Genomic DNA, 14,448 nt, shown 5'->3' with positions numbered 1-14,448 from the left:
TGTCAGTGGTAACGCTCTCACCTACAAGTCAGAAGGTCATAGGTTCAAGTCCCACTCCAGAGATATGAGCACATGATCCAGGGTGACACTTTAGTGCAGTGCTGTACTGCCGGAGGTGCCGGCCTTTGGATGAGATGTTAAACCAAAGCCACATCTGCCCTTTCACATGGATTTAAAAGATCGCACAACACTAATCAAAGAAGAACAAGGAATTTCTCCGGGTGACCTGGCCAATATTTATCACTTAACCAGCACTACTAAAACAGATTATCTATGTCCATAGTGGCTGTCACATTGCCTTCATTATATGATAATAACCAGATGATCTGGTTTAGTGATGCTGATTAAGGGATAAATATTAACCAGGACATCAGGGATAACTCCTCTGCTCTTCTTTAACGTCCACCTGAGAGCGCAGACGGGGCCTCGGTTTAACATCCCATCCAAAAGACGGTACCTCTGACAATGCAACACATCCTCAGTACTGCACTGGAGTGTCAACCTAGATTTCTGTGCTCAAGTCTCAACAACCTTCTGACTCAAGAGGTGAGAGTGCCACCCACTGAGCCATGGCTGGCAATTTACCAGAAAAAATATTCAAGCTGTAAGTTATAATTGAAAGACATTTCACACTCACATTTTCCAAGGGCGTCACACATCAAACCACTGCAACACAAATATGGTCCCAACTGTGACATCAAGGATGGATTTTATGTTGGCCACATGCCAGCCATCAGGGCCCTCCTGTACTTTAGGAAATGCACCAGTGTGTTTACATTGGGCGGCCATGTCATGCTATTCAATGGGAAAGAAGATGAAAGTGCTGACTGCATCAGTCACCTGTCAGATACACTTGTGAGAAGCACATTCGCGGATACTGCAGTGCCAGCTGGCAACAAGCCACAGGCATAACAGCTGAGGGAGGTGGTGACCTTGACAACCCCCGGGAGTACCATCCCCATGTTGCAACTTGGCCCTTGCTGCAACTGGCTCTGTGCTGATCCAGGGGAAACTGAGAGAGTTGTCCTCAGTCATTGGCCAATATATGTGCCAAAATCTGCAATTGTGCCCCATTGCTTGCTGATCGTCCTGGCGTGCATTTTATTCGATCACCTCAACTATGAAATACTGCATTTGAGATACTTTAAAAACAAATGTTAAAAATGTCCACCCAAAATTTCTCAGCAATAAAGATTGGTAATAAAAAAGGTCTAAGAAGAAAAACACAGTACAAAAAAGTTACTGTGAATATAAATGCAAGTTGTTGTTGTTGGTTGGTGTTAAGCTTCTCGAATGTTGTTGCAGTTTCACTCATCCAGGCCAGAATTCTAACACATTCCTGCCTTGATTCTTAAAAATGGTGCACAGTTCAGGAGGTGAGTCACTCGTAACATAGTACCAAGCCTCTGCTCTGGTCTTATAGTCATGGTGCTAATATGGCTGGTCCCGTTAACCTTCTGGTTAATGGCTGTAATGTATTTGCTTCATGGGTTCTTTGCTTAAGAGTTCGTAGCCACACATTGCTATTAAGAACTTGTTGGTTTAGTAACGAAGGTTTAACAATCACGCTACACATTCAGTTCATCCACTAGGCTCACAACTGCATATCTCATCGTGGATGACCGAGACCCAAATGACTTGGGTTTTATTGAGTCTTGTGAACATCACGTGACTGGCAAAGCCATTCACAATGCAACAGCTCCACAAACCTGTGAGTATGCTCACAGGTCCATACAACACACAATGGTGAACCCCAGGATGTTGATGGTGGGGGAACTCAGCGATGATGGTACGGTTGAAGGTCAGGCCTTTTCCTGTTAAAGATGGTCATTGCCTGGCGCTTAAGCGGTGCAAGTGTCATCTGACACTTGTTAGTACAGCAACTTGAGACATTTGCAAATTAAAAAGAGCACTGATTTAATCTTTCACCGTGTCCCCCAAGTCTTCATGATACAGATCTATGCAACGTATGAAACTAAAACCCTTGCACACCCCTGATGTGGCAGGGGTGGGGGGGTTTAAAGTTACTAAAAATCTTCATATGATACATGCCCAAACTTCATCAGCGAGAGATCTTATTAGAAATGACTAGCCTTTATCAATAGGTTCACAATCCCCATGGTGAATTGTTGCAGTATTCTGACAAATTACTAAAGCAGCACATTTTTTTTTAATTGAATAAAATATGGCAGAAGGATATGAGCAGTTCATCTGGAGGTGGGTCTCAGCCTTATTATGACTCACTTATCTAAATCTGCAGTGTTGGCAGGTATGTAAGTAGTACCCTCATAAACTGCCAAAATCTAGGCAGACATCAATTATCCGCAATGGAAAAAATAAAACCATACTGAAGTGATTTATAGGCGACAACTAGCAACTTAATTTGACTGAAAACTCAGGGAGCTACGTGCTGCAAATCATTTCTAAACAGGTCTGGGCAATTGGTGTTGAAGTCATTTCATCACACCCCGCCTTAGGGGGAGAATAGAAGAACAGGTAGAGACAGAATAAAAGCTGTTTAGGAGTGCAGGAAAAAGCAGGAAAATGAACGGCAGGGGAAATGGCAACAACTTTCATCTGTATTAATAATGTTTCTATCAAAAGAGATTTAAATTTATCTTAAACAAATGCTGTATTAACACTAGCATTTCCACACCTAGGCGACCTTATTCTTTACTGACGAAGAGAAGCAAAAAGGTAAATGCCTAATTTAATAGAGGAGCATAAGTCCTTTTCAATCGCAATCCTAACTGATAAAGATTAACAGTTAGTTTCAGTCAGGAAGAATTTTCTGTCAGTTTGTTTCAGTCCAGTCTTTCAAATGCATGATTCCATCTACAACTAATGACAAACACACAGTAATAAAGACGGGCAAAAATAGTTCAGTGCTGCCTAGGGGCTTGGCTGGTTAAGACAGTGACTAGCTGAGACATACAGACCAAGGGCTTGATCTCGAGTTTGTGTTGGGTTATTTGATAACAGCTGGGTTTGCAGTAGGGGCACTACCATTGACTTCAGCTTCCCAGGTTAGAGAGGAGAATATCTGCCAGGTTTCCCACTCCTGATTCACCATCTGCAGGTGTATGGAAATTGGGGTGAGGACCAGATCCAGCTCTGATACCCTCCTTCCCCCAGTCAAATCGTCTATACTAACAGCCTTTGCACACATTTTAAGAATGCCACATTGGTGCGTTACTGGAGGGTGATCTGCATTTGTGGAACAGAGACCCAGTAAGGTGTCAATGTCTTCAGGGGATGACAGGAGCAAAATTGGTAGAAAAGGGAGAAAGAAAAAAGGTTGTGCTTTTGGGATAAGTACTGAACTGTATCTTTTACACTTATGGGAGTAAATTTTCATCCACTGCATGGGTGATAATCTGGTGGAGCATCCATAAGAACATAAGAAATAGAAGCAAGAGTAGGCCATACAGCCTCTCGAGCCTGCACTACCATTCAATGAGAGCATGGCTGAACTTCTACATCAGCTCCACTTTCTCGCTCTATCCCTTGAATCTCCTAATGCCCAAACATCTATCAAGCTCAGTCTTGAATATATTCAATGACTGAGCATCCATGGTCCTCTGGGGTAGAGAATTCCAAATATTCACAACCCTCTGAGTGAAGAAATTTCTTCTCATCTCAATCCTAAATAGCTGACCTCTTATCCTGAGACTATTACCCCTAGTTTTACACTCTCCAGCCAGGGGAAACAGCATCTACCCTGTCAAACCACCTAAGAATTTTATACGTTTCAATGACATCACCTCTCATTCTTCTAAACTACAGAGAATATAGCCCATTTTACTCAATCTGTCCTGATGGGGCAGCCCTCTCATCCCAGAAATCAATCTAGTGAATATTCATTGCACTACCGCTAAGACAACTATATCCTTCCTTAGGGAAGGAGACCAAAACTATACACAATACTCCAGGTATGGTTGAACATACCACATGCCTTCCTAACTGCTTGCTGTACCTGCATTTGAACATTCCATGATTGATGTACAAGGACACCTAAATCGTTCTGAACACCAACATTTGCGAGTCTCTCACCTTAAAAAAAAATTCTGCTTTTCTATTCTTTCTACGAAAGTGGCTAATTTCACACTTGCCCATATTATACTCCATCTGCCACCTTCTTGCCCAATCACTCAACCAGTCTATATATTTTGCAATCTCTCCGTCCTCCTCACAGCTTACTTTCCCACCTAGCTTTGTATCATCGGCAAACTTGGATATATTACACTCGGTTCCCCCATCTAAGCCACTGATATAGATTGTAAATAGCTGAGGACTAAGCACTGATCCATGCAACACTCCACTAGTTACACCCTGCCATCCCAAAAATAACCTGTTTATTCCTACTCTCTGGTTTCTGTCCGTTAACCTATCCTCAATCCGTACTAATATATTACCTCCAATCCATTGAGCCCTATTCTTGTGCAACAACCTTTTTTTTGCGGCACCTTATCAAATGCCTTCTGAAAATCCAAATATACTACATCCACCCTTATCTACCCTGCTAGTTACACCCTCAAAAAACTCTATTCGGTTTATCAAACATGATTTCCCTTTCATAAAACTATGTTGACTCTGCCTAATCATAGTGTGATTTTCCAAGTGCCCTGTTGTCCTTAATAATCAATTTTAGCATTTTTCTTCCTACTGATGTTAGGCTAACTGGCCTATAGTTCCCTGATTTTTATTTCTCTCCTTTCTTGAACAGCGAGAGTCCACTTGCTACCTTCCAATCCACAGGGTCTGTTCTAGAATCTAGGGTAATCTGGTGGAGCACCCATGATAGAACCCTTTTGCTTTTCGTTCCATTGATTTTAATGGTTTAAAAATCAGACGGGTTCGATAGTGGGTGGGGGATCCAGTCTGCCAGATGGCCACCATGCAGTTCAGACAAAAATTTACTCCATGCAGTCAACCAGAAAAACATTCATCATACATGTATGCAACTCATATAAACTCATATAAATCACGGCACCGAAAAATTCACGTTGAGTGCAATTTCTACACAGGATTTTATCCCATTATATAACATAAACATAAGAACATAAGAACAAAAGAATTAGGAACAGGAGTAGGCCATCTAGCCCCTCAAGCCTGCTCCGCCATTCAACAAGATCATGGCTGATCTGGCCGTGGATTCAGCTCCACTTACCCGCCCGCTCCCCATAACCCTTAATTCACTTATTGGTTAAAAATCTATCTATCTGTGATTTGAATACATTCAATGAGCTAGCCTCAACTGCTTCCTTGGGCAGAGAATTCCACAGATTCACAACCCTCTGGGAGAAGAAATTCCTTCTCAACTCGGTTTTAAATTGGCTCCCCCGTATTTTGAGGCTGTGCCCCCTAGTTCTAGTCTCCCCGACCAGTGGAAACAACCTCTCTGCCTCTATCTTGTCTATCCCTTTCATTATTTTAAATGTTTCTATAAGATCACCCCTCATCCTTCTGAACTCCAACGAGTAAAGTCCCAGTCTACTCAATCTATCATCATAAGGTAACTTCCTCATCTCCAACGGTCAGATTCTATTGTAGGAAAATAGTAACTTAAAATTCCTGTCAAAATATTATGTTAATCTACTTGAGCAAAGGTGTAGGGAGAATTGATAAGAGTACATTTAAACTACAACTTTAATGTCACTGTAAGTGGCTCACACTTCTCAGCAATGCTAAAGCTGCAGGTACACACATCCTGAGTCAGGTCTGACCTGGAAGAGAAATGGTGTGAGGGAGATGCCTCACACTGCTTGGGCTTGACACCACACGGAGGATAGCTCCAGTGCAGCATCCAACTAGGTTTACAAGGTTCTCAGGGGTCTCTTGGTTACGCACACTGAGTTCTCTCTTGGGCAGGAGAACTGGAACTCCAGCCAATGCGACTGACTGTTAGCTACAGTATAAATGCAGCCTGGGACTTAAACAGCCTGATGTAATTGGTAAAAATTGCAAGTGGTTGTTCTTCCTCCTCCATCAAAAATAAGTAATGCTATCAGCATCTATTTGGATTATGGCTGTGAATCAGAACACTTCTGACACTGAAAAATTTAGTACTGGTCAGGATGAAGAGAAAGTTGGAATGAGATGCACTACGGATCCCTCTTGCACAACCTCTTGCCACTGGTTATAGAGTGGCATTGAGAAAGAAATGATCGTAGCACGACCACCCTCGTAGCCTGGCAATGAAGCAGGGGAAGGAGGAAAAGATTTGAGGAATACGATAAAAAAAGAGGTGGACACCAAGATCGGTAATAAAGTGGAAGACTTCAGCTGATCTGCTAAAACTCTGACCCATAGTCACTTCTGGCCTTGTTGAGGAGAAGCTCTATCCCCACTGAAAGACTGTGGTTTATCTCAGCGTCTGAAGCAAACAAGATTACACAAAACATTAATCTACATTCTGAAAATCCAGAAACGTTTGTTAGGACAAGGCCTTAAGAAGGATGTGTCCCTCCGTACCTCGTGATTCACAGACTGATTCACAGTCTTGGCTCTTCACCTTGACTGGTTTTGTATTTTTAGTCAATGCCAGATTGGAATCTTTCAACTTCTTGTTCATGTTAGTTGGTCAAGTTTCAGAACCTTCCACTAGTTGATTAATGGAGAAACTATCAAGAAATAAATTATATGGCTAAAGTGACTGAAGTCACAAGAATGATAGGTATCTTGTTTGGCAGAAAATTGCGTGATGGGTGACTGGATTGCACAGTGGGTCCAAGTATTGGGCCGTCATTTGTGGCCCATATGGGCGCGTAGGAGGTCTGCATGCACCCATAGGGGCCACGGAAGTTCCGAGTTTAGGCATGCACAGCACATGCACTAAAACCCGGAACATACAAACTGTCAAGAATCCAACAGATCTGTGGGCGGAGAGTTGGAGTGAATGCCTGTGAAATTCTTATGCCTGTAAGAGTTTTTAAAAACAGAAAAGTAACATTTTATCAATAATTTATACACTTAAAATCCTGTGAAATAAGGCAAGTTTATTTGTAGCCCCTTTAAAACATGTAAATTTATTTTTCAAAAAGTTAAATATTGTTTAAAATATTTAATTAAATGCCATTTTAATTAAATTTAAATATGTGATAGTTTTAAAATAATGTATTTGATGTCTAGATGTATTTTTTGCGGTATTCCCATTCGTGCTTATGGAGTTTGCGTACAAAAGGAATCCCCATAAGTATGAATGGGGATTCCCTTCTGCCATTCGTTGGGCCAGCCCACATGATCCGAGGAGTGCTTGCGAACCGCAGATGCCCCTGAGATACGTGGGCCTCTTCCCGCGTGTGCCCGGAGAGGCCCAGGATCGCGAGTTTCCGTACCTCATGGACCAGCAGGTACGCGGGCATTTTATTTGCAGATCGGAGGCATTTCCCCACGGGAAGCCTCCGTACCACAAATTCAGGGCCACTGTCATTTCACCTCTGGGATCCACAGTAATCGAGTAGAAGTCTCTTCTCTCTCTATCACCTTAAAAGCTTCTGAGTAAAAGGGTTTGAGCAGCATTAGCCCAGTTGATAGCAAGTTCACTGCATGAAATTATCTACTTTCAGCGAATTTAGCAATCCCACTCAGGGAGGCCACAGGCATAGCTAGTGTGCAACTGGAATGCTGTTTCGATCTTGGGGATTAAGACTCATTGTTGGGAAACAGTAGATAAAGCTTTTATTCTGCACCTGTGCTACACATAACTTCAGAATGCCAGTCACTGACATTGGACACTAGAGGGGAGGATTTTTCAGAGTCTGCCACTGATGCACTGGATCACCTGGGTGCAGCAAAAGTCAGAAAATTGAGAGGGTCAGAGCACACAGCCTTAAAGCACCTTGCCTGGTTTCCCTCCATTCATTTAAATGGAAGAAAAATTAGGCAGCTTCCTTCAAAAGGCGTGCTCTCCTAACCTCCCGATTTTCTGATATTTGCAGCACTCTAGTGCCTGGGTGCAGGCCCAGGAAAATCTCCCCTTGGATGTAAAAAAGTGGATAAGATTGGCATCCCCCACTTTAACATGGGCAAAAACAGAGAAATAATTCGGCCAAAAACATATTAACGTTTATTCCAACTGGTAACAAGATATCTCTTACTGTGACTGATAGGTCAACAACAACAACAACAACAAAAACTTGTATTTATATCGTGCCTTTAACATAGTAAAATGTCTCAAGGCACTTCACAAGACTGCTATCATACAAAACTTTGACACCGAGCCACATAAGAAGTTGTTACGGCAAATGACCAAAAGCTTGGTCAAAGAGGTTGATTTTAAGAAGCGTCTTAAAGGAGGAAAGAGAGGTAGAGAGGTGGAGAGATTTAGGGAGGGAGTTCTAGAGCTTAGGGCTAAGGCAGCTGAAGGCATGGTCACCAATGGTCGAGCGATTATAATCAAGGATGCTGAAGAGGGCAGAAATTGAAGAGCGCAGACATCGCGGAGGGTTGTGAGGCTGAAGGAGGTTACAGAGATAGGGAGGGGCGAGGCCACGGAGGGATTTGTAAACAAGGATGAGAATTATGAAATCGAGATGTTGCATAACCAGGAGCCCATGTAGGTCAGCGAGCACAGGGGTGATGAGTGAACAGGACTTGGTGTGAGTTAGGATGCAGGCAGCTGAGTTTTGGATGACCTCAAGTTTACGTAGGGTAGAATGTGGGAAGCCAGCCGGGAGTACGTTGGGAGTAGTCAAATCTAGAGGTAACAAAGGCATGGATCAGAGTGGACGAGCTGAGGCAGCGGCAGAAACACTCCGCATTGCCAAATGCTGCACTTATACTGGAGGTCCTCTTCCTGAATGCATGTGCATTGTAAAGTTACAAACAAGGACTACTTTCTTTGCTGCTCCATTCCCCAATGGTTGGAGATGCTTCCCGAAGCCATCTACTTTGACTACATGCACTGGCCTCAACAATGGTTATTCACATTTGCCAATTGCCTTTTACTTTGGAAGCACTGGTTACACCAAACCACAAGAATTATTGGGCCATGAATCAAAGGTATAAAGTACACAAGAATTTTCCATGTCTGTTAAGTTAACTCGCGTACGGACAGCATCCAATGGATTATATTTATTACATGGGAATGTTTTGCTAACACAACTATTGATTGGTCATGCATTCCATAGTATTTATTTAACATAAGCAACTCTATTAATGGAACATTTTGTCTGCCATAAGGACATATTGGCCCACAAATCCCGGTCAGCTGCTTCCCGCAGGCGATCGGGTAAAACAGTTAAAAAAGATGCGCACTTACCTGTTCCTGCTGCGCCCACGCGAGTTCCCGGTCCTGAGGCCTCCACTGACTGCGCATCGCAGTGCGTGCACGTCTGGACATGCACCGGGCTGGAGCTGCAGTCACATGGCTCTGGGCAGCCAATCAAGGTAAAGTATATTCTCATTCATAATAATGGGAACTTCGTAAGTTGGAGTTCCCATTATTATCAATGAGAAACCCTCTCCCAAACACACAAAACTCTAATTAAAAAAAATGGAAAAAATACACCACATTTTTTTATTAATTTAAATTAAAGTTATTTATGTACTAAAAAAGATATATATTTTTCAATTTAAAAAAAAAAAAATTTAAATTATGGTTTAAAATAAACTTACCATAGTGGGGAGAATTTTTAACAATAAAATGTGTTTTTTAAATGTTATTTTATAATGTTTTTGTGTATTTTAAAACTCTTACGCCTGTAAAAGTAGGCTATGCACCTGCGTTTATCAGGCGCAAGAGTTTTGAGGACATTTGCTGAGCAAGATATGGGTAAATAATGCAATCTTGCCCGTGCAAATGTCCGCACTCCCGATATACGGAGGATCTGTAAAGCTCCAGCTTGACAGATCGGAAAAGCCGTTTTTCAGCGCATGCGCATTGTGTGCTGAAAACTGGCTTTTGCGATGCCTTCCCAGGTCCGTACTAACTCTGTACGGACCCGGGAGGCCGGAATTTCTCGGCCATTGTTACTAAAAGTCTTCTTCATTTCTAAATTTTTGCTTTGAACCAGCTATAAAATTAACTAAATGTCGGCATGTTTTAATACTGAGAAGAAAAAAAGGTTTCAGTGAAAAAAACAACTTTTCAGATTGCCTGAGGCTAAGATTTGCAAGAATGTAGACCATAATACTTCATCTCATATTCCCTAAAGCTCTTGTCGCCCAGTTGTTGACATGACGACGTTTATATAAGCCTGTCCTCACTATGAACTGTGGTCTTGAACTTCACAAAGAAGCTCATCTCCTTCTGGGACAGGTAATTGTTATGAAGACAAATGCTGTTTTGTTCAGGTGAAAAACGATCTCTTTTGCTACAGGAAGTTTTTTGAAAGGGGAATTAAAACCACAAAAAAACCCTCAAGGAAAAATAGACAGCACCTCCACGTCTGAGTGTTAATTTCAAACTCGTGAAAGATTCCGAGATGATAGCAATCCGGTTTGTCCCCCAGAAAAACTTGTTTCAAAGTCAAGGTGATCTTTCCCCATGGTTCAGTGAGTGTATATGCTAAGTTTGCAACTGAATCATACCGAGCAGAAAGCGATTGAATTGCTAATATGTACTGAGTTAGCTGACCTCAGGCAGAGTATCGGCATACATGCTAAAATTGGCCTCTGAATCGAAAGGGTGAGGAAGTGGGGGGTGGGGGGATGTCAGTTTGTGCTTCTGGTCAGTAGCCTGTGCCTCTTGCAGATTGTTTGGTTGAGCCTAAGTGAACAGCCATGGATGGCAGTCAGATATACAGGCAGAACATCACAGGAACGTGTTGACCAAACAATGCAAAATAGATAAACATGAATTCATTTCCATAGAGTCTTACAGCACAGAAGGCCCTACATTCGGCCCATCGTGCCTGTGCTGAGAGGTAATTGCATTTACGTAGGCATATGTGACAGCCACTCTACATCAGCTACATCCTACAAATAACTACTCTGCTCTTGGGTGCTATTGGTTGAGTGCGCAATATTAGCCTGGACTCCAGGGAAACTGTGCTCTTCTTCAAACAATGCCATGAGATTTTTAAACACCCACCTGAATCACTGCAACAGTCAGATGGTATCTCTACTTGATGTCTCATTTGAAGGACAGCACCTCTGACATTATATCACTCCATCCTGCAGCACTGCAACTGTAATTTCTCATGGTTGACTGCTGGGTTCATACAAAGTGATGGTCTATACTGCACCTGGAGCCTTAAGTGATAAAGTTCAAAATATTGTAACTACCCCTCTAGTTAATGTAGCTACCAAGATTTGCCACTAGACGGCTGGTAAATTCGCAATACAGTACATCTATGGTATTTATTGATTCGGCTTACGACAAAAGCTCAAACAGAACTATTTACATTATCCTACTTGTGAACTAATGAAGGTATGCTTCGAGTCTGGTGAACCCAATTTCAAGGAATTTACAAACCTGATGCTGCAAATCGTTGGCGTGTGGATTGCTAGCGAGCCATTTGTGAAGCCCATGTTGAAAGTTGCTGTACATTTCTGTATTTGAAACTTCCACCAAATTCTGACAATTACAAAGTCATGGGAAACCTAGAATGAAAATAAAGTACAGTTTATTATTTTCATAATTATTCCACAAAAGTGAATCTCCTATCTGCAGAATAAAACTGTTGTGTGTTTTGCTCAATATATAAATAATAAACATATGAAAATGAGTGAAATGTGAGTGTCAGGTTTCTAAAATTATAAAAACCATGTTACGTTAATTTTTAATTAAAATGAATGAACTGTGCATGGATTTAACAACAGAAAGTATCACATATTTGGCTTATGCTGTTGATTTAAAGTGTGGGGTGGTTGATTTGTGATCTCTGATTTGTATTTCCTTGGTTACTACAACATTTGTCTTGTAACCAGATCATTTATTTTTAATCTTCCCAAACTGAATTTTTCACTTTAAGTTTGCATTTTAATAGTCATTTTAAACCACGTACAAAGAGGAAAATCTGCAGATTATCTCTCTTATGAGTAAGATCTGTACAAACATGCTCATGCTTTTGGTATACGTGAGTTATTTGGTCTTTCTGACAGAGAAGATAATCTGTATTTTTACAGCACTGCTCAACATACCCGATTCATTATCCACTTGTGCGGCCAAATGTCTTCATTGACAAACCAATGACTTAGGTCCATTGTGCAGAACATCATCAAGATTGAAATGAGTGAAAGATGAGGTAAAGAAATAAGGATTAGCTAGGCACCAAGCTTTGGTTTTCAAAGCCCAAGGATTGTAGGAGGAAGGAAAGACTGAGGAAGGTAAAACATTGCACAGCTTTGATGTCCTCAGAAAGAATAAGTTAAGGGAAGGAGACTGCAAAAATGTAAAGAGGAGGAAGAGCATGAAGTATAAACATGCTTACAACTAATCAGATACGTCATTTTTGCAGTGAAAATGCAACATTTTCTGGAAAAGCATGACCCCAAACCTGCCTGAAAATATGCCACCAATTTTGTGTCTTCAACACTGGGATTTCTCTCTTCAGACTTCCATGTTTTTCAACGAAGAGGAGAGGGAAGAGCAGAAACCGGGAGAACCTGGGAATAGCATTTTGGGATGAGGAAAAAGAGTGCCAACATTAACTGGATGGTGGGGGCCGGGGGAGAGTATGAGCATGAACTGGAGAGAGACGAGTGCCACTTGAACTGGAGAGGAAAGATTGCGAACGTGAATGGAGACGGGGGTAAGAATAATGCCAGTTTGAATGAAAAGGTGGAAGAAAGCAAGCTCGAGGGGGCGAAGAGAAAGAGCTTGAATTGAAGAGGCCGCGGAAGAAAGCTAGCTTGTATGGTAGGCGGAAGAATGGCAGGTTAAATTGAAAGGGGGCTTGGAAGCAGAGGAGAGTGTCAGCATGATGAACTAAGAGGAGGAGTGTCTCTGTGAAAAGTTGGGGAATTGGAGGGGGTAGTGTGTTAACTGGGAATAGAGTACCACTGTCAGCTGGGATAAGGGCTGATACAGGAGAGTGACTGGTGAGCTGATTTTTGAAGAAGTTGAAAATCCAAATGTCACTGCATTTTTAGTTTTTTTTCAAGATTAAAAAATCTACCAATTGTAAAAAGTGTATAAAATGATCCAGAATGCAAAACTTTAACCTAAAAATTCTAAATTGTCCAGCAGAGCACCTGGACCACCTGGAAATGCACCAATTTTGTGCTTGCAACATTTATATTTCTCCACTCAGGCTTTCAATCACAATTTGTTTTTCTCCCCGATACAAGTGAAGGAATGTTTATACCTCCAGCTTGAGTTACAAGCCTGCACAACTATTTGTTTTCACATGTCATAGGGTTATAATCAGGGCCTCACTTGAGCGGCAAGCTTTTTGGGGGGTGTTAGCTATTTTTTCTGAAGCTATTGGTTCGTCTTTGCTAGTTTTCTAGGTCACCAAATATGCATAACTTTCAAGATGATGGATAATTTAAGAGTTAACAGCAGCCCGATCATTTGGACCAGTGGTTTATAATTCGAGCGGGCTGTTTTCAATCCCCATGTTGCAGAGTAAAGTCTTTACAAATCTTTGCAAATGCTTCTCATTGTCTTGGCTCCCTAAAGTGAATCTCTTTATATCAACCAGTCACAATTCATCTCCAGACCATTCCAGACAAGTGATATTTGATACAAGCATAGAATTCCAGTATACTAAAAGACTTCCCATTCATCTCTTTTGTTTAAGAATCCTGATCCAAGCACAGAGCTCTGGAGTACAAAATGCTCATCCAAGCACAAAATGATTCCCAACTGTCCAGTTTTCCATGCACAGGTCACCAAATAAGTTCAGTTCATTGCCAAATCTCGATTATGCACAGTGGAATATTTTCTAAGTTTATTCACTTTGTGTGAACTATCTGTTTCAGTTTTGTGCTTCTTGTTGCTTTAAAAAAAATATTAAACCGAGTCACCAAATGATTGAATTGAAAGGGACAAGTTTACGATATTTAGTTGCCCATTTCTTTTTTCCTCTGAAGAATTTCTGGGCTTGTTAATGTGAGAGCTGTTAATGTTGGAAGTCGCTTGGAAGAAATTTTAACCTCCCCCCCCCCACCCCGCACCATCACTGGGCAGGAGGGATTTGTGGGAGGGGCGTAAATCAGGCATAGTTTCAGAATAAGGGGTCGCCCATTTAAAACGAAAATGAGGAGGAATTTTTTCTCTGAGGGTCGTGAATGTTTGGAATTCTCTACCACAGAGAACTGTGGAGGCTGGGTCATTGAATATATTTAAGATGAAGGTAGACAGATTTTTGAAGGATAAGGGAGTCAAGGGTTATGGGGAGCGGGCAGGGAAGTGGAGTTGAGGCCAAGATCAGATCAGCCATGATCTTATTGAATGGTGGAGCAGGCTCAAGGGACCAAATGGCCTACTCCTTCTCCTATTTCTTATATTCTTATGTTCAGGCATTGAATTACCCACCCAAGGTCACTCTGTTCCCA

At 41.7% G+C, this 14,448-nt stretch overlaps 1 long non-coding RNA gene across 1 annotated transcript in view; it reads right to left on the bottom strand.

Annotated features, from left to right (window-relative positions):
• The window catches only part of LOC139226766 (uncharacterized), a 59,936-nt gene extending 48,395 nt beyond the window's left edge, over window positions 1-11,541 (bottom strand). Inside the window, exon 1 of the long non-coding RNA XR_011587311.1 lies at window positions 11,420-11,541. This is a non-coding gene — a long non-coding RNA (uncharacterized lncRNA). The remainder of the gene's footprint in view (window positions 1-11,419) is intronic.
• Window positions 11,542-14,448: the final 2,907 nt, after the last annotated feature.

The sequence above is a fragment of the Pristiophorus japonicus genome, chromosome 16, assembly GCF_044704955.1.
Source record: "Pristiophorus japonicus isolate sPriJap1 chromosome 16, sPriJap1.hap1, whole genome shotgun sequence".
Classification (NCBI taxonomy): Eukaryota; Metazoa; Chordata; class Chondrichthyes; family Pristiophoridae; genus Pristiophorus; species Pristiophorus japonicus.
Note: the sequence above shows the minus strand (reverse complement) of the source record. Positions and strands in the feature narration are given on the sequence as shown.